The 19,405-nt window shown below is 39.4% G+C and overlaps 1 protein-coding gene across 1 annotated transcript in view; it reads left to right on the top strand.

Annotated features, from left to right (window-relative positions):
* LOC127690653 (uncharacterized) overlaps positions 1-19,405 on the top strand; it is a 157,810-nt gene that overhangs the window by 24,912 nt on the left and 113,493 nt on the right. The gene's annotated exons all lie outside the window — the stretch shown is intronic.

Genomic DNA, 19,405 nt, shown 5'->3' with positions numbered 1-19,405 from the left:
TGTATCTCCCTCTCTTTTTAGTTTCAACAAATTGCTAAACAAAACAGCTATTTTAAAAATAAGTATTAGATTTCTTCACTTTCCCTGCATAGAGTTATCCTCCTGTGTGATTCTGGTTTGTCTTATTGGCTTCAGCATGAGCATGCCCAGAATCCTACAGTGTGTCCCTCTGCTGCCATTGATTTGCTACCTGTATTGTGGGCATGGCTTTGTTTCAGGATAGATTGCCCCTCATAGTTGTGCAGAGTGCTGCATTTCAGAAATGTCACAGCAGGTTATTGTAGTAGCTTGCCTCTGACTGTACTGAGGATGATTCAATATCACACACAATGTAATGTGTTTCAAAGTTCCTAAGTAAAGATCCAAAGTCACTGTCTTCCTCTGATGCTTCCAAAGTCTTCTATGAAGGAACCAGTATAGGTTAAGTAAGGAAACTGTGATGAGTCATCATCGGGCTTGCTGTTGGCTTTTCTTTGAAATCTCTTTCTTGGGAATTTGGTGTTGTTTTGTCCAGGTTATCTGTGCAGAGCTTGTAACTTACTTGTAGAACCAGCAAGTATCTGCAAAAATAAAGTTCCTACAGAGTAGAAAGGTACAGGTCAGGGCCACAAAGCCTGCCAGAGTCTGAGAGTCTTCCTTGGATACATGGTAGATCTTACTACTTGCTCATAAAACAGGAAATGTGCTGGACAAGAGGAACATTTTCATTGATATTTGTGTTTGTGTGTCTGTGTCAGGAACGTGGTGTTTGTGTGTCTGTGTCTGAAATATGATGTTTGTGTTTGTTATTGGGTCGTTGTGTCTGTGTGTGTTTTGAGCAGCTTTTGCTGAGCTATTTATACTGAAGTTGTATGTTTGTATAATGCTAGGTGATTTTTCAAGTATTTGTGGTATGGATGCTTGTAAATACAAGTGTGTGTGTGTGTGTGTGTGTGTGTGCCTGTTTGTACAGAAGGAGAAACTCTCCAGAAGACGATCAGCTAAAGAGAGAAATTGTACTTATGTGGTTCAGCCTTTCCATGAGCAATTGCTCAGTTTGAGGTAATCCATGCAAGCATTAGGCCTTCAAACAGTCAGCCTTATCTTACTCAAAATATCCCCGAAACAATCACTCATGTGGGGAAACTCTTCCTTTCAATCCTACTCACAGAGATTTCCTATTATTATGCGCTCATACCTTTGGACACCAAGTAAGTTAGGTCATGATAAAGGGAGCTTCTACTGGAAGAAACTGTTTACTTTAGGACAAGTCTGAAACAATGAACAAAATTGACATGCTAGTCCACCGCAAAGATGGGATCCTTTACTGGGAAAAAAATCCTACTCTTCCCAGCCTTGGGAACTTGCTAAGCCAGATTGGATAATAGGCCAAGACCCCTGATTCCCATTGGGGCTTATAAGGGGAAAGCACATCACTGACTGAGCTGTCAATATGCTATGCCCACTATGCACCTCTCCCAGTCAAGATTTGTTTTTCATATCCCCAATTCATCCTAAGAGGTTTTTATATTAGCATTCACTGGACAACTAAATAGGTTATTGAAACATGCTTGTATTGTGTGAACACAAATATTTTGCATGCTTGAGAGTGGACTCTAATAGCCATAGACATACTGGGGTGTTGTTTTTTTTCTTCATGACCATCACATTTAAAGTTCAGTGCCTAGTCTTCAGAATATTTTCATTTAGCACACTCGTGCTTAGTATAGGACCTATAGTGCCCAGGGATTTCATATAATATGGTTTCTCTGGATATTTGCACATAGAGGGTTTGACAAGTGGAACCCAGGCAGGTTGCTACACTGGTTTCTAGGTTGCTCACATCTCTCTTGAACTCAGATTCAGACATTGCTACAGTGTTATTATTCTGTATAATCGACCTAGACTATTGGACAAATGTGGTGTGTTCTTAAATTCCAGTACAGCATGTAGTTCACAGTTCAGTTTCATGTAGTTTTTAAAAGCAGATTGAAGAAGCCAAGCCTAGGTGCTCAATGACACTTGGGGATGCAGGTTCTGACCTCAGCTGATAGGTCCTGTTTGAATGTCCATCTGAATAGAGCTGGTGTGAGAGGAACAGCAGAATTGACAAATTCTTACCAGGCCTTTGTTCCTTCCTTCCTTAGGTGTGAAATACTCTATCAGAATCTGGAACATGGCACAGACAAGGAATGATCTCCCTTGTGGAATACCACTATAGGAAGAATACTGAGTGTGTGCAGCGAATACACCACTATTGCATCTTATCCCTAATAATCATGGGTATCATGGGCTGCATTTTCTTCCTTTATTTTCATAGTGAATAGGACTTACATTCATCTAGGTTCTGGCTCAGCAAGAGTGCAGTATTCGGACATGTTCAGAGACATACCAAGAGTGATGGACATCAAGGAAGAATTCGAGAGTTGAAATTTTTTCTTGCCCTGATGTGTCATCAAGAATAATTGCATCAAGATCAGTCAACCAAATTGCAAAGACTTTGAGCCAAAGCTTGTGACATGTCTTCGGATTAGACTTGGGTGACTCACTCCAAAAAAGAGACCTGCCTTAATTTCTCTTGTAAAGATTTTTACCATCAGTAAGTGCTTTTTTATAATGTTGCCAAGGGGAGCCACAGGCTCTAAGTCTGTGCTACAAATTGAGCTGCCAAAGAATGCTCCTTAGCACAATTCTTGTTTTTATGTTTTGGTTTGAATTTTGATTACGTTGGTTATTTGGTTTTTCTTGTTTTTATTTGACATTTTGTTATTTATTTATTGCTGTTTTATTCTTATAATTGTTTTGATAATTTCTTAAGGCTATACACTGTACATATCGACTGCATGCTTTCAGTTTCTTTTAAGTAAATTGTATGTATTCTTATTAATAAAACAGTGATATCCAACTCTTCCCTCCTAAGAATCTTCTTTATTCAGATGTAGTGCCACAGTCTTGAAATCCCACAGATCTCAGACACAGATGGAACTCTGCATTTTCGCAGGGCTTGGGTACCATAATAACTTCCCAGCCAGACTGAGCTACAAACAAGACTGCACATTCAGTGTGGATAGTGTGTCCAAATCTGTGGACACCAACTTCATGATGGGAAAATTCCCCATGCTGTATCATTGTTGTCAAATATTTGGATACTACTAAATTTCTGTGGGCGATAGTGTGGAAGATGTTAATGGGGAATACAGCAGTATTTCTGTAATATCTCTTAGGAAATGAAACATAGTCTAAGGGATTATAAAACAAATCAGACAACACAAAACTGTATGTGTGTGGTTTCCTTTAAATATACTATCAGAGGTATCTACTGTTAGAGATAATAAATTCCACGACCATTTTGGGGATAGGGTTTTTGTTTGATTGTTTTGTTGTCCTCCTTAATTATGAAGATGATTTTTTGCTTGACAATGCATTTGGTTCCTTTTTTTTTTAAACAGAAGCACAGTGTGTAGTTCACTGTTCATTTTCCAGATGTTTGTAAAAGCTGAGAAAAAATACAGGCCCATATGGTCTATTAGTATTCTCCCATGTTTTTTTCATTTTGATTTATTTTATATTTATGAATGATTTGCCTTCTGCAGGTCTGTGCGACACTTGCATGGCATTAAAAACGTCCAGAAGAGGTCATTGGATTTCAGTTGATACTGAAGTGACAGAGGATGCTAGATGTGTTTTGGGTTTTTGAGAAACAAGTTCTCAAATGATGACATGGACTTTTGTCCTCCCTTGAGCTATACCTATAGAAAGTGTTTCTTGTAACATGTAGGGACACATACATGGGGCATGCATGCTAATTTTCTAAACATTCAGGTATTTGTGTAGGGGTTTTTTAGTATTTTACTGCTGATAACAGATTTCAGTGACTAAGGAAAATCTTTAAAATGACACCATTTAACTGGGGCTGGCTTTAAATTCAGATAGTTAGTCCATTATCATCAATGTGGGAGCACGGAAGCATTTAAAAAGTCATTGTCCAATCTCCTTGTACTAAGCTCAACTCCAAATGGATCAAAGATCTCCACATAAAACCTGACACACTGAAACTAATAGAAAAGAAACTGGGGAAGACCCTTGAGGACATGGACACAGGGGAAAAGTTCCTGAATAGAACACCAACAGCTTATGCTCTAAGATCAAGAATTGACAAATGGGACCTCATAAAACTACAAAGTTTCTGTAAGGCAAAGGACACTGTCAAAAGGACAAAACATCAACCAACAGATTGGGAAAGGATCTTCACCAACCCTAAATCTGACAGAGGGCTAATATCTAATATATACAAAGAACTCAAGAAGGTAGACCCCAGAGAACCAAATAACCCCATTAAAAAGTGGGATACCGAGCTAAACAAAGAATTTTCACCTGAAGAACTTCAGAGGGCTGAGAAACACCTTAAGAACTGTTCAACATCATTAATCATTAGGGAAATGCAAATCAAAACAACCCTGAGATTTCACCTCACACCAGCCAGAATGACTAAGGTCAAAAGCTGAGGAGACAGCAGGTACTGGCAGGATGTGGAGAAAGAGGAACACTCCTCCACTGCTGGTGGGATTGCAAGATGGTGCAACCACTTTGGAAATCTGTCTGGCAGTTCCTCAGAAAACTGGGCATGACACTTCCTGAGGACCCTGTTATACCACTCCTGGGCATATATCCAGAGGATTCTTCAGCATGCAATAAGGACACATGCTCCACTATGTTCATAGCAGCCCTATTTGTAGTAGCCAGAAGCTGGAAAGAACCCAGGTGTCCTTCAAGGGAGGAATGGATACAAAAAATGTATATTTACACAATGGAGTACTATTCAACCATTAGAAACAATGAATTCATGAAATTCTTAGACAAATGGATGGAGCTGGAGAACATCATACTAAGTGAGGTAACCCAGTCTCAGAAGATCAATCATGGTATGCACTCACTGATAAGTGGATATTAGCCTAGAAACTTTGAATACCCAAGACATAATCCACATATTAAATGATGTCCAAAAAGAATGGAGGAGTGGCCCCTGGTTCTGGAAAGACTCAGTGCAAGAGTTTAGGAGAATTCCACAACAGGGAAGTGGGAAGGGGTAGATGGAGGAGCAGGAGGAGGGAAGAGAGCTCATGGGACTTGTGGGGAGTGGGGACCCAGAAAAGGGGAAATCATTTGAAATGTAATTAAAAAATATATCATTAAAAATGTCATAACAGTTGCAGAAAAAAGTCATTGTCCAGTAGGAGTTTCTTCTGAAGATAGCTAGCAGAATCCTCACTTTCAGGCAGCTAGGATGAGGGTCTTATAGCCCACACTCACAGTGACAATCCTATTCCAACAAGGCCATACCTACTCTAATAGATAACAGTACTATTCCCTGGCCTGAGCATACACAAACCATGATAGTCTACTCCCTTGCTCTCATAGGCTTGTTCAAGCATATGAATCTATATGGCCACAGCTAAACATAACACAATGCAATAGCCATGTAGTCCACCTTGTAGAATCCCCACAGTCAATAGCCATTTCAACAACGTTAAAAGTCCAAAGTTCAAGGGTCTTCTGAGATTCATCCAAACAAGTGTAATCCACAAATCAAGACAGAAATGAAAAATAGGATAATATAAATGCTTTAGTGGGAATATTCTGTTAAATGGTCAGTGTAAAGGAAAGAACATGACAGGACATGATGAAGGGAAAGAATTGTATAAAATGCATTGTATGCATTTGTGACAATGCTGCAACAAACACAAAAAAGATGCTATTATAGCTTATGTAATAGTATATTGTGGCATATAATATTATACAAATGTTTAATGTCTGTGTTGCAAGTCTAAAGCATCTCATGGAGTCATGCACCTGTAATACTAGCAGTAGGTGAGGAACCTATGCCAATCCCTGAGTCGACTGGGTAGTGGAGACAATTGTGGAGATCCCTGATCAGTGAGAGACCCCTTCTTGAAAACTACAACATTAATGTGTTTGAAGCACACTCAGTAGTGACCTCTGACCACAACTTGTATGCTTAACACCACACTCCTAAATGAATAGTCATTAACACGTGGCATTACTGACTAATGTACTCATGTGATCCCGTGTAAACTCAGTAAGCTTCCTCAAGTCTTCTGCTTCCACTCTGTTCAAACACATTCTAGACAGGACATTGCTTGGTGTCTTCTCTTCAATGGCTGTTTTTCTGCAGAATAAAGAGAACGAGTTCTTATTTCTTTTTCAATCATCTTAATACATTCCAGACATTTTTTTGTGGTAAAGGTGTGTTTTTTAGAAGAAACCAAGATTATCTTGCATAATAGATGTCATGTTCCCAATGCGATTAAGAAGGTATTATTTGATTTTCATTAGACTGCAACACTGTATGTCAATACTATATTGCATCTTCTGTTTTTTAATTAGATATTTTCTTTATTTACATTTCAAATGTTATCCCCTTTTCTTTTTTCCCCACCAAAAGCACCCTATCCCATCCCCCACTTACCCTACTCATCAACCCATACACTCCCTCTGCCCTATCCTGGCATTCCACTATGCTAGGGGTTACAGCATTCTCAGGAACAAGGGCCTCTCCTCCCTTTGATGAGAAACAAAGCCATCCTCTGCTTGACCTTAGTTTGGTCTCTGAATTGAATCTTGGGTATTCCAATCACCTGGGCTAATATCCCCTTATAAGTGAACATATACCATGTGTGTTATTTTGTGATTGGGTTATCTCACTCTATTTGCCTAAAAATTTCAGGAACAATTCTTCTTAATAGCTGATGAATATTGCATTGTGTAAATATACCACATTTTCTGTATCCATTCCCGTGTTGAAGGACATATGGGTTCTTTCCAGTATCTTGCTATTATAAATAAGGCTGCTATGAACACAGTGGAGCATGTGTTCTTATTATATGTTAGATTTGGAGAGTCTTCTGTGTATATGCCCTGGAGTGGAATAGCTTTGTCCTCAAGTAGTACAATGTCCAATTTTCTGAGGATCCTCCAAACTGATTTCCAGAGTGTTTGTACCAGCTTGCAATCCCACCAGAGTGTTCCTCTTTTTCCACATCCTTGCAAGCACCTTCTATTACCTGAGATTTTGTACTTAGCCATTCTGAGTGATGTGAGGTGAAATCTCAGGGTTTTTGATTTGCATTTCCTTAATGAGTAAGGATCTTGAACATTTCTTTAAAGGTTTATTAGCCATTCTGTATTCTTCAGTTGAGAATTCTTTGCTTAACTCTCTACACCATTCTTTGATAGGTTATTTGGTTCTCTGGAGTCTACCTTCTTGAGTTCTTTGTATATATTGGATATTAGCCCTCTGTTAGATGTAGGGTTGGGAAAGATGTTTACCCAATTTGTTGGTTACCATTGATTGCATCCTATTGACAGTGTCCTTTTCCTTACAGAAATGTTCCTCTTTTATGAGGTCCCATTTGTCAATTCTTGATCCTAAAGCATAAGCTACAGGTGTTCTGATCAGGAATTTTTCCACTCTGCCGTTGTGCTCCAGGCTCTTCCCCACTTTCTTTTCTAATAGTTTCAGAGTGTCTGGTTTTATGTGGAGGACTTTAATCTACTTGGACTTGACCTTTGTATAGGAGATAAGACAGGATTGATTTGCATTCTTCTGCATGCTAATTGCCAGTTCAACCAGCCCCATTTGTTGAAAAGGGTATCTTTTTTTTCCCCACTGATTGTTTTTAGTTCCATTGTCAAAGATCAAGTGACCATAAGTGTGTGGGTTCGTTTCTGGGTCTTCAAGACTATTTCAATGATCTATCTGCCTGTCATTGTACCAATGCCATGCAGTTTTATCACTATTGCTATCTCAAGATGCTTCCCCCCCCCCAGAAATTCTTTTATTGTTTAGAATAGCTTTAGCTATCCTGTATTTTTTGTTATTCCAGACGAATTTTGAGGAAACCAAATAGCCCTATTATACTTAAATGACCCCAAAACTCAACCAGAGAACTCCTTCAACCTATAAACAGCTTCAGCAAAGTGACAGAATATAAAATTACACTCCAGAGTGTATCCTCCTCCCTGTGTACCTTCTGAGTATTCCACACCAGATACCTCCCGCCAGACCCTGTCTCTACAAGGATGGCCCCATCTCCCACCACTCACTACCAGACCTGGCTAAGGGAGTGACCATGTTCCTCAGGTCTCTTGAGGGTCAGGTGCATCTTCTATGACTGAATATAGACCTAGCATTTGTTTTCTGATTATGTGTTGGGAGCCTCATATCAGCAGAAGTATGCTGCCTGGTTGGTGGTCTAGGTTCTGTGAGGTCTCTGGAATCCAGGTTAATTGTGTTTGCTGCTCTTGCTACAGGGTCTCCCTCCTCCTCAGCTTCCTTCAGCTTTTCCCTAATTCAACCACAGGGGCCAACAGCTTGTTTTGGTGTAAATATCTGCATGTGACTCTTTCAGATGCTTGTTGGATCTTTCTTTTTTCTTTTTTTTTTTTAAATGTATCAACTTAGTATGATGTTCTCTAGCTCCATCCATTTGCCTAAGAATTTCATGAATTCATTGTTTCTAATGGCTGAATAGTACTCCATTGTGTAGATATACCACATTTTTTGTATCCACTCTTCTGTTGAGGGATACCTGGGTTCTTTCCAGCATCTGGCAATTATAAATAGGGCTGCTATGAACATAGTAGAGCATGTATCCTTATTACATGGTGGGGAATCCTCTGGGTATATGCCCAGGAGTGGTATAGCAGGATCTTCTGGAAGTGAGGTGCCCAGTTTTCGGAGGAACCGCCAGACTGCTTTCCAGAGTGGTTGTACCAATTTGCAACCCCACCAGCAGTGGAGGAGTGTTCCTCTTTCTCCGCACCCTCTCCAACACCTGCTGTCTCCTGAATTTTTAATCTTAGCCATTCTGACTGGTGTAAGATGAAATCTTAGGGTTGTTTTGATTTGCATTTCCCTAATGACTAATGAAGTTGAGCATTTTTTGACAAATGGGACCTCATAAGGTTACAGAGTTTCTGTAAGGCAAAGGACACCATCAAGAGGACAGATCGGCAACCAACAAATTGGGAAAAGATCTTCACCAATCCTACATCAGATAGAGGGCTAATATCCAATATATATAAAGAACTCAAGAAGTTAGACTCCAGAAAACCGAACAACCCTATTAAAAAATGGGGTACAGAGTTAAACAAAGAATTCTCACCTGAAGAACTTCGGATGGCGGAGAAGCATCTTAAAAAATTGTTGGATCTTTCAAGGGCAATCATGATAGGCCCTTTTCTGTGAGCATGCAATAGCCTCTGTAATCCTGTCAGTTCTTGGGACCTCCCCTTGTGCTGATTGCCAATTTAGACCTGTTGCTAGAGCTCCTTTTCCTCAGGCTCTTCTTCATTTTTGTCTCTGCAGCTATTTCAGACAGGTACAATTAAGTGTCAGATTTCTTGACTATTGGATGGAAACTTGATTCCTGACTTAATGCCCTGTCTTTCTGCTGGAGGTGGGCTCTACAAATTTACTATCCTCACTGTAAGGGCTTTTCATCTAAGATCCTTCCCTTTGAGTCCTCAGAGTCTTTTACCACCCTGGTCTCTTTTACATTTTGGAGGGACCCCACCCTTCTACCTCTCAAGTTTCTGTCTGCCAGCCCTCAGGGCTTAGGCCCTTTCCCCAACCCAACACCTGATCATGTTCCCCTCTTCAACTCCATGTCCCCTTTTCTACCCAGTACCCATCATCCTTGCCCCCTTCTTTGATTTCTTTCTACTCTCTCCCAAGTGGGATTGAGGTGTCCTCACTTGGTCCTTTTGGATTGTTAGCCATTTGGAGTTCTGTGAATTTTTATCCTGGGTATCCTGCATTTTTTTTCTTTTTTTGGCAAATACCCACCTATTATTGAGTACATATCATACAGATCTTTGTAGGTCTGTATTACTTCACTGAGGATGATGGTTTCTAGTTCCATACATTTGTGTGCAAAATGCAGGGTGTCCTTGCGCTTAGTTTCTGAGTAGTATTCCATTGTATAAACAGAGCATACTTTCTGTATCCCTTCCTCTGCTGAGGGACATCTGGGTTGTTTCCAGCATGAGGCTATAATAAGCAAGGCCACTGTGAACATAGTGGAATATGTGGCCCTGTGAGATGGTGGGGCAGCTTTATGTATTAATAAGCAAGTTGTTATAGCTGTATCTTCAGGTAGATCTATTTTCAGTTATCTGAGGAAACTCCAATTTGATTTCCAGAGTGACTTTACAAGTTTCTAATCCCACCAGCAATGGAGGAATGTTCCCCTTTCTCCACATGCTTGCCCTCATGTGCTCTCACCTGAGGTTTAGGTATTACCATTCTAATAAATGTAACATGGCATCTCAGGGGCATTTTGATTTGCATTTCCCTGATCACTAAGGACTTTGAATGATTTCTATAGTAATGCTTTTTCTTTTTCTTAACCCATGTCAGGTTTCCCTTTTTTCTTCTTTCAAAATTAGTTTAGACTTGACAGAAAAGCAGGAAAAAAATATAAAACTAGGCAAATGTTTATACATGCTTTTCTCAGTTTCTCCAGAGATAAATCACTAACAATCATAACAGTGTGGTCAGCACCAGGAAGAACAGACTGGCATGATACATTTACTCAACCTCTTCACACTCCACTCTTTTCCCCCTCACCTGCTCTTTAGTCCTGAGTCTGCATCTAGGTCCTGCCTTACATCATGTTGCTTCCTCCTGTTTCCCTCCCATTTGTGGATGCTTTAAACTTCTGCATCATACTCATGTTATCTTTTGAAGAGGATTACAAAAGTAATAAATAACTTCTTCCACAAATTAGACGAAAGTGGGGAGGACAACAAGAAAAGTAATGATTTTCAATAATTCAAAAGCCTGGAGACATGAACAAATACTATGAAAACTAAAGCCAAGTAAAGGTTCAAAGAAAAAAATCTAATGAGGCATTTCATTCCATATATTTAATTCTAGGAATCGGAAGGCTTAGGCACAGTATCATTATAAAATTTATGCCAACATGAGCCACAGGGTTTTAAAAATTTTAACTAAAATAAATAGAGAAAGGAATAATGAAATAAGCAGAGATAGAGAAAGAGAAAGAAGGGAATGAATAGGTAATCAGGAAAGGTGGGAGGAAGGATGAAAGGAAGGAAGGTAGGAAAGAAGGGAAAATATGAATGTAGAGCAGAAGCATGGGAGGGAAGGAGGGAGGGAACAGGGAACAACGGAAAGAAGGAAGGAAGTAAGGATGAAAAACTGCAAGATATTTATTGTTCTTTAAACTCTGCAGACACCAAATAACTTAAAATCTAATCTCCCTATTTATCTACAATAAATGAACAATTGGTGCAGTGCCTATTACAATGAACTTGCACAATCTTTTAAAACATATAAGATTTGTTCATATCAGGCAGTGGGCACTTGCCGTGCATGCCTTTATTTTCCTGACACTCCAAGGACAGCCTTGTGTATGCAGTAGTTTGCAGTTCAGCCAGGAGTACACCTAGAAACACAGAGAGAGACGAGAGAGACAGAGAGAGACAGAGAGAGACACATAGAGAAAGAGAGACAGACAGAGAAAGAGAGAGACAGAGTTAGAGAGACTGAGACAGAGACAGAGATATAGAAAGAGAGACAGAGACAGACAGACAGAGAGAGAGGTACATAATAAAGGAACACAGAGAGAGAGAGAGACAGAAAGAGAGACACAATCTCACTTTTCTCTAGACTCATGATCTATTCCCATGATTAGATCATAGGAGGAGTTCATTTATAATAAGAAGGTCATACACCATTTGAACATAAACTGAGTCATGGACAGAGTTGGGAAAGAGACAGCACATCTCTGCTCTGCAGACAGAAGCATCAGTCTTGACAATATCTTTGTGAAAAATATGTTGTTCTTGTCATACCGAGAAGACACATTTGATAAAAGATGGCACACATTTATGGGTTTCTAAAAAAAAAAATCTAGCTTAGTTCCTTAAATTCATAAGAGGCCTGCACAAGAAACACATAGCATAGTCTGTTCGTAAGTCAGGAATCAGAAGAATTTTCTTTAGAGAGTGAACTTTGACAGAAGACTGCCATGATTGGTTCCATTTAGCCACTTAGGTCCAAGAAAAAGAAAGCAACATGAAGTGGTTAGAAGATTTTATTTTATTTTATTTTATTATTATTTTTTATTCAATGTATTCTTTATTTACATTTCAAATGATTTTCCCTTTTCTGGGTCCCCACTCCCCGCAAGTCCCATAAGTCCTCTTCCCTCTCCCTGTTCCTCCATTTACTCCTTCCCATTTCCTTGTTCTGGTATTCCCCTATACTCTTGCACTGAGTCTTTCCAGAACCAGGGGCCACTCCTCCGTTCTTTTTGGACATCATTTAATATGAGGGTTATGTCTTGGGTATTCCAAGTTTCTAGGTTAATATCCACTTATCAGTGAGTGCATACCATGATTGATCTTTTGAGACTGGGTTGCCTCACTTAGTATGATGTTTTCCAGCTCCATCCATTTGTCTAAGAATTTAATGAATTCATTGTTTCTAATGGCTGAATAGTAATTACTCCATTGTGTAAATATACCACATTTTTTGTATCCATTCCTCCGTTGAGGGACATCTGGGTTCTTTCCAGCTTCTGGCTACTACAAATAGGGCTGCTATGAACATAGTGGAGCATGTGTCCTTATTGCATGCCAGGGAATCCTCTGGGTATATGCCCAGGAGTGGTATAGCAGGGTCCTCCGGAAGTGTCATGCCCAGTTTTCTGAGGAACCTCCAGACTGATTTCCAAAGTGGTTGCACCATCTTACAATCCCACCAGCAGTGGAGGAGTGTTCCTCTTTCTCCACATCCTCGCCAACACCTGCTGTCTCCTGAGTTTTTGACCTTAGTCATTCTGACTGGTGGGAGGTGAAGTCTCAGGGTTGTTTTGATTTGCATTTCTCTAATGATTAAGGATGTTGAACATCTCTTAAGATGTTTCTCAGCCCTCTGAAGTTCTTCATGTGACAATTCGTTGTTTAGCTCGGTACCCCACTTTTTAATGGGGTTGTTTGGTTCTCTGGGTTCTACCTTCTTGAGTTCTTTGTATATATTAGATATCAGCCCTCTGTCAGATTTAGGGTTGGTGAACATCCTTTCCCAATCTGTTGGGTGACGTTTTGTTCTTTTGACAGTGTCCTTTGCCTTACAGAAACTTTGTAGTTTTATGAGGTCCCATTTGTCAATTCTTGATCTTAGAGCATAAGCTATTGGTGTTCTATTCAGGAACTTTCCCCTGTGCCCATGTCCTCAAGGGTCTCCCCCAGTTTCTTTTCTATTAGGTTCAGTGTGTCAGGTTTTATGTGGAGGTCCTTGATCCATTTGGAGTTGAGCTTAGTACAAGGAGATAAGAATGGATCGATTCGCATTCTTCTGCATACTGACCTCCAATTGAACCAGCACAATTTGTTGAAAAGACTATCTTTTTTCCACTGGATGCTTTCAGCTCCTTTTTCGAAGATCACGTGACCATAGGTGTGTGGGTTCATTTCTGGGTCTTCAATCTTATTCCATTGATCTGCTTGCCTGACATTGTACCAATTCCATGCAGGGCTTTTTTTTTTTTTTTTTTTTTTTTTTTTTATCACTATTGCTCTGTAGTAAAGTTTGAGGTCTGGGATACTGAATCCCCCTGAAGTTCTTTTACTGTTGAGAATAGTTTTAGCTATCCTGGGTTTTTTGTTATTCCAGATGAATTTGAGAATTGCTCTTTCTAGTTCAATGAAGAACTGGGTTGGGATTTTGATGGGGATAGCATTGAATCTGTAGATTGCCTTTGGCAAGATGGACATTTTAACTATATTAATCCTGCCAATCCACAAGCATGGAAGATTTTTCCATTTTCTGAGATCTTCAATTTCCTTCTTCATAGTCTTGAAGTTCTTGTCATACAGATCTTTCACATGTTTGGTAAGAGTCACCCCAAGGTACTTTATACTGTATGTGGCTATTGTGAAGGGGGTCATTTCCCTAACTTCTTTCTCAGCCTGCTTATCCTTTGAGTATAGGAAGGCTACTGATTTGCTTGAGTTGATTTTATAACCTGCCACTTTGCTGGAGTTGTTTATCAGCTGTAGGAGTACTCTAGTGGAGTTTTTTGGGTCACTTAGGTAGACTACCATATCATCTGCAAATAATGATAGTTTGACTTCTTCCTTTCCAATTTGTATCCCTTTGACTTCCTTATGTTGTCTAATTGCTCTAGCTAGGACTTCAAGAACTATATTGAAAAGATATATAGAGAGGGGGCAGCCTTGTCTAGTCCCTGATTTTAATGGGATTGCTTCAAGTTTCTCTCCATTTAGTTTGATGTTGACTACTGGTTTGCTGTATATTGCTTTTAGTATGTTTAGTTATGGGCCTTGAATTCCTGTCCTTTCCAAGACTTTTAGCATGAAAGGATGCTGCATTTTGTCAAATGTTTTTTCAGCATCTAAAAAAATGATCATGTGGTTTTTTTCTTTGAGTTTGTTTATGTAGTGGATAGCATTTATGGATTTCCTTATATTGAACCATCCCTGCATCTCTGGGATGACACCTACTTGATCCTGGTAGATGATCATTTTGATGTGTTCTTGGATTCGGTGGGCAAGAATTTTATTGAGTATTTTTGCATTGATATTCATAAGGGAAATTGGCCTGAAATTCTCTTTTTTAGTTGAATCTTTGTGTGGTTTTGGTATCAGTGTAATTGTGGCTTCATAGAAGGAGTTGGGTAGTGTTCCATCTGTTTCTGTTTGGTGGAATAATTTGAAGAGTATTGGTGTTAAGTCTTCTTTGAAGGTCTGATAGAATTCTGCACTGAAACCATGTGGTCCTATGCTGTTTTTGGTCGGAAGGCTATCTATTTCTTTATGGGTTATGGGTCTGTTTAGATGATCTATTTGATCCTGGTTTAATTTTGGTAGTTGGTATCTGTCTAAGAAATTGTCCATTTCCTCCAGATTCTCCAGTTGTGTTGAGTGCTTTTGTAGTAGGATATGATGATTTTTTTGAATTTCCTCAGTTTCTGTTGTAATATCTCTTTTTTCATTTCTAATTTTGTTAATTTGGATACTTTCTCTGTGCCCTTTGGTTAGTCTGGCTAAGGGTTTATCTATCTTGTGGATTTTTTCAAAGAACCAGCTCCTGGTTTTGTTGATTCTTTGTATGGTTCTCTTTGTTTCTACCTGATTGATTTCAGCCCTGAGTTTGATGATTTCCTGTCTTCTCCTCCTCCTGGGTGAATTAGCTTCTTTTTGTTCCAGGGCTTTCAGTTGTTCTGTTAAGCTTCTAGTGTGTGCTCTCTCGAATTTCTTTTTGGAGGCACTCAAAGCTATATGTTTTCCTCTTAGAACTGCTTTCATTGTGTCCCATAGATTTGGGTATGTTGTGCCTTCATTTTCGTTAAATTCTAAGAAATCTTTGATTTCTTTCTGTATTTCTTCCTTGACCAAGGTATCATTGAGTAGTGTATTTTTTAGTTTCCATGTGTTTGTGGGCTTTCTGTTGTTTTTTATTGTTATTAAAGAGCACTTTTACTCCATAGTGATCTGATAGGAGGCATGGGATTATTACAATCTTCTTATATTTGTTGAGGTCTGTCTTGTGACCAACTATATGATCGATTTTGGAGAAGGTACTGAGAAAAAGGTATATTCTTTTGCTTTGGGATTAAAAGTTCTATATATATCTGTTAAATCCAATTGGTACAAAACTTCAATTAGTTTCACTGTCTCCCTGTTTAGTTTCTGTTTTCCTGATCTGTCCATTGATGAGAGTGGAGTGTTGAAGTCACCCACAATTATTGTGTTAGGTGCAATGTGTGCTTTGAGCTTTAGTAAAGTTTCTTTTATGAATGAGGCTGCCCTTGTATTTGGAGCATAGATGTTAAGGATTGAGAGGTCTTCTTTTTGGATTCTTCCTTTGACCAGCAAGAAGTGACCTTCTATATCTGTTGATGACATTAGGTTGAAAGTCAATTTTATCTGATATTAGAATGGCAACTCCGGCTTGTTTCCTGAGACCATTTGCTTGTATAATTTTCTTTCAGCTTTTTACTCTAAGGTAGTTTTTGTCTTTGACACTGAAGTGTATTTTTTTGTATACAGCAAAATGTAGGGTCCTGTTTCTGTATCCAGTCTGTTAGTCTATGTCTTTTTATTGGGGAATTGAGTCCATTGATGTTAAGAGATATTAAGGAGTAGTGGTTATTGCTTTCTATCATTTTTGATGTTAATTTTTTTATTCGATATAATTTATTTACATTTCAAATGATTTCCCTTTTCTAGCCCCCCCACTCCCCGAAAGTCCCGTAAGCCCCCTTCTCTTCCCCTGTCCTCCCACCCACCCCTTCCCACTTCCCCGTTCTGGTTTTGCCGAATACTGTTTCACTGAGTCTTTCCAGAACCAGGGGCCACTCCTCCTTTCTTCTTGTACCTCATTTAATGTGTGGATTATGTTTTGGGTATTCCAGTTTTCTAGGTTAATATCCACTTATTAGTGAGTGCATACCATGATTCACCTTTTGAGTCTGGGTTACCTCACTTAGTATGATATTCTCTAGCTCCATCCATTTGCCTAAGAATTTCATGAATTCATTGTTTCTAATGGCTGAATAGTACTCCATTGTGTAGATATACCACATTTTTTGCATCCACTCTTCTGTTGAGGGATACCTGGGTTCTTTCCAGCATCTGGCAATTATAAATAGGGCTGCTATGAACATAGTAGAACATGTATCCTTATTACATGGTGGGGAGTCTTCTGGGTATATGCCCAGGAGTGGTATAGCAGGATCTTCTGGAAGTGAGGTGCCCAGTTTTCGGAGGAACCGCCAGACTGCTTTCCAGAGTGGTTGTACCAATTTGCAACCCCACCAGCAGTGGAGGAGTGTTCCTCTTTCTCCACACCCTCTCCAACACCTGCTGTCTCCTGAATTTTTAATCTTAGCCATTCTGACTGGTGTAAGATGAAATCTTAGGGTTGTTTTGATTTGCATTTCCCTAATGACTAATGAAGTTGAGCATTTTTTAAGATGCTTCTCTGCCACCCGAAGTTCTTCAGGTGAGAATTCTTTGTTTAACTCTGTACCCCGTTTTTTAATAGGGTTGTTTGGTTTTCTGGAGTCTAACTTCTTGAGTTCTTTATATATATTGGATATTAGCCCTCTATCTGATGTAGGATTGGTGAAGATCTTTTCCCAATTTGTTGGTTGCCGATTTGTCCTCTTGATGGTGTCCTTTGCCTTACAGAAACTTTGTAATTTTATGAGGTCCCATTTGTCAATTCTTGCTCTTAGAGCATACGCTATTGGTGTTCTGTTCAGAAACTTTCTCCCTGTACCGATGTCCTCAAGGGTCTTCCCCAGTTTCTCTTCTATTAGTTTCAGAGTGTCTGGCTTTATGTGGAGGGCCTTGATCCATTTGGATTTGAGCTTAGTACAAGGAGACAAGGGTGGATCAATTTGCATTCTTCTGCATGCTGACCTCCAGTTGAACCAGCACCATTTGTTGAAAAGGCTATCATTTTTCCATTGGATGTTTTCAGCCTCTTTGTCGAGAATCAAGTGGCCATAGGTGTGTGGGTTCATTTCTGGATCTTCAATCCTGTTCCATTGATCCTCCTGCCTGTCACTGTACCAATACCATGCAGTTTTTAACACTATTGCTCTGTAGTATTGCTTGAGGTCAGGGATACTGATTCCCCCAGAATTGCTTTTGTTGCAGAGAATAGTTTTAGCTATCCTGGGTTTTTTGTTGTTCCAGATGAATTTGATAATTGCTCTTTCTAACTCTGTGAAGAATTGAGTTGGAATTTTGATGGGTATTGCATTGAATCTGTATAGTGTTTTAGGCAAAATGTCCATTTTAACTATATTGATTCTACCAATCCATGAGCATGGGAGGTTTTCCCATTTTTTGAGGTCTTCTTCCATTTCCTTCTTCAGAGTCTTGAAGTTCTTGTCATACAGATCTTTCGCATGTTTGGTAAGAGTCACCCCAAGATACTTTATACTGTTTGTGGCTATTGTGAAGGGGGTCATTCCCCTAATTTCTTTCTCAGCCTGCTTATCCTTTGAGTATAGGAAGGCCACTGATTTGCTTGAGTTGATTTTATAACCTGCCACTTTGCTGAAGTTATCAGCTGTAGGAGCTCTCTAGTGGAGTTCTTTGGGTCACTTAGGTAGACGATCATGTCGTCTGCAAATAATGATAGTTTGACTTCTTCCTTTCCAATTTGTATCCCTTTGACCTCCTTATGTTGTCGAATTGCCCGAGCTAGTACCTCAAGTACAATATTGAAAAGATAAGGAGAAAGGGGGCAGCCTTGTCTGGTCCCTGATTTCAGTGGGATTGTTTCAAGTTTCTCTCCATTTAGTTTGATGCTGGCTACCGGTTTGCTGTATATTGCTTTTACTATGTTTAGGTATGGGCCTTGAATTCCTGTTCTCTCCAAGACTTTAAGCATGAAAGGATGCTGAATTTTGTCAAATGCTTTTTCAGCATCCAATGAAATGACCATGTGGTTTTGTTCTTTGAGTTGGTTTATGTAGTGGATTGTATTGATGGATTTCCGTATATTGAACCAACCCTGCATTCCCCGGATAAAGCCTACTTGATCATGGTGGATGATCGTTTTGATGTGTTCTTGGATTCGGTTGGCAAGAATTTTATTGAGTATTTTTGCATCGATGTTCATAAGGGAAATTGGTCTGAAGTTCTCTTTCTTTGTTGGATCTTTTTGTGGCTTTGGTATCAGCGTAATTGTGGTTTCATAGAAGGAATTGGGTAGTGTTCCTTCTGTTTCTATTTTGTGGAATAGTTTGAAGAGTATTGGTGTTAACTCTTCTTCGAAGGTCTGGTAGAATTCTGCACTGAAGCCATCTGGTCCTGTGCTTTTTTTGGTTGGAAGACTTTCTATGACTCCTTCTATTTCTTTAGGCATTATGGGACTGTTTAGATGGTCTAGTTGGTCCTGATTTAATTTTGGTATTTGGTATCTGTCACGGAAATTGTCCATTTCCTCCAGATTCTCCAGTTGTGTTGAGTATAGGCTCTTGTAGTAGGATCTGATGATTTTTTGGATTTCCTCAGTTTCCGTTGTTATATCTCCCTTTTCATTTCTAAATTTGTTAATTTGGATACTTTCTCTGCGCCCTTTGGTCAGTCTGGCTAAGAGTTTATCTATCTTGTTGATTTTCTCAAAGAACCAACTCCTGGTTTTGTTGATTTTTTGTATGGCTCTCTTTGTTTCTACTTGATTGATTTCGGCCCTGAGTTTGATGATTTCCTGCCTTCTACTCCTCCTGGGCGAAATAGCTTCTTTTTGTTCTAGGGCTTTCAGGTGTGTCATTAAGCTGGTAATGTATGCTCTCTCCATTTTCTTTTTGGAGGCACTCAGGGCTATGAG

This window comes from Apodemus sylvaticus, chromosome 8, assembly GCF_947179515.1.
Source record: "Apodemus sylvaticus chromosome 8, mApoSyl1.1, whole genome shotgun sequence".
In the NCBI taxonomy this organism is placed as follows: Eukaryota; Metazoa; Chordata; class Mammalia; order Rodentia; family Muridae; genus Apodemus; species Apodemus sylvaticus.
This window is presented reverse-complemented; position numbering and strand designations above follow the sequence as displayed.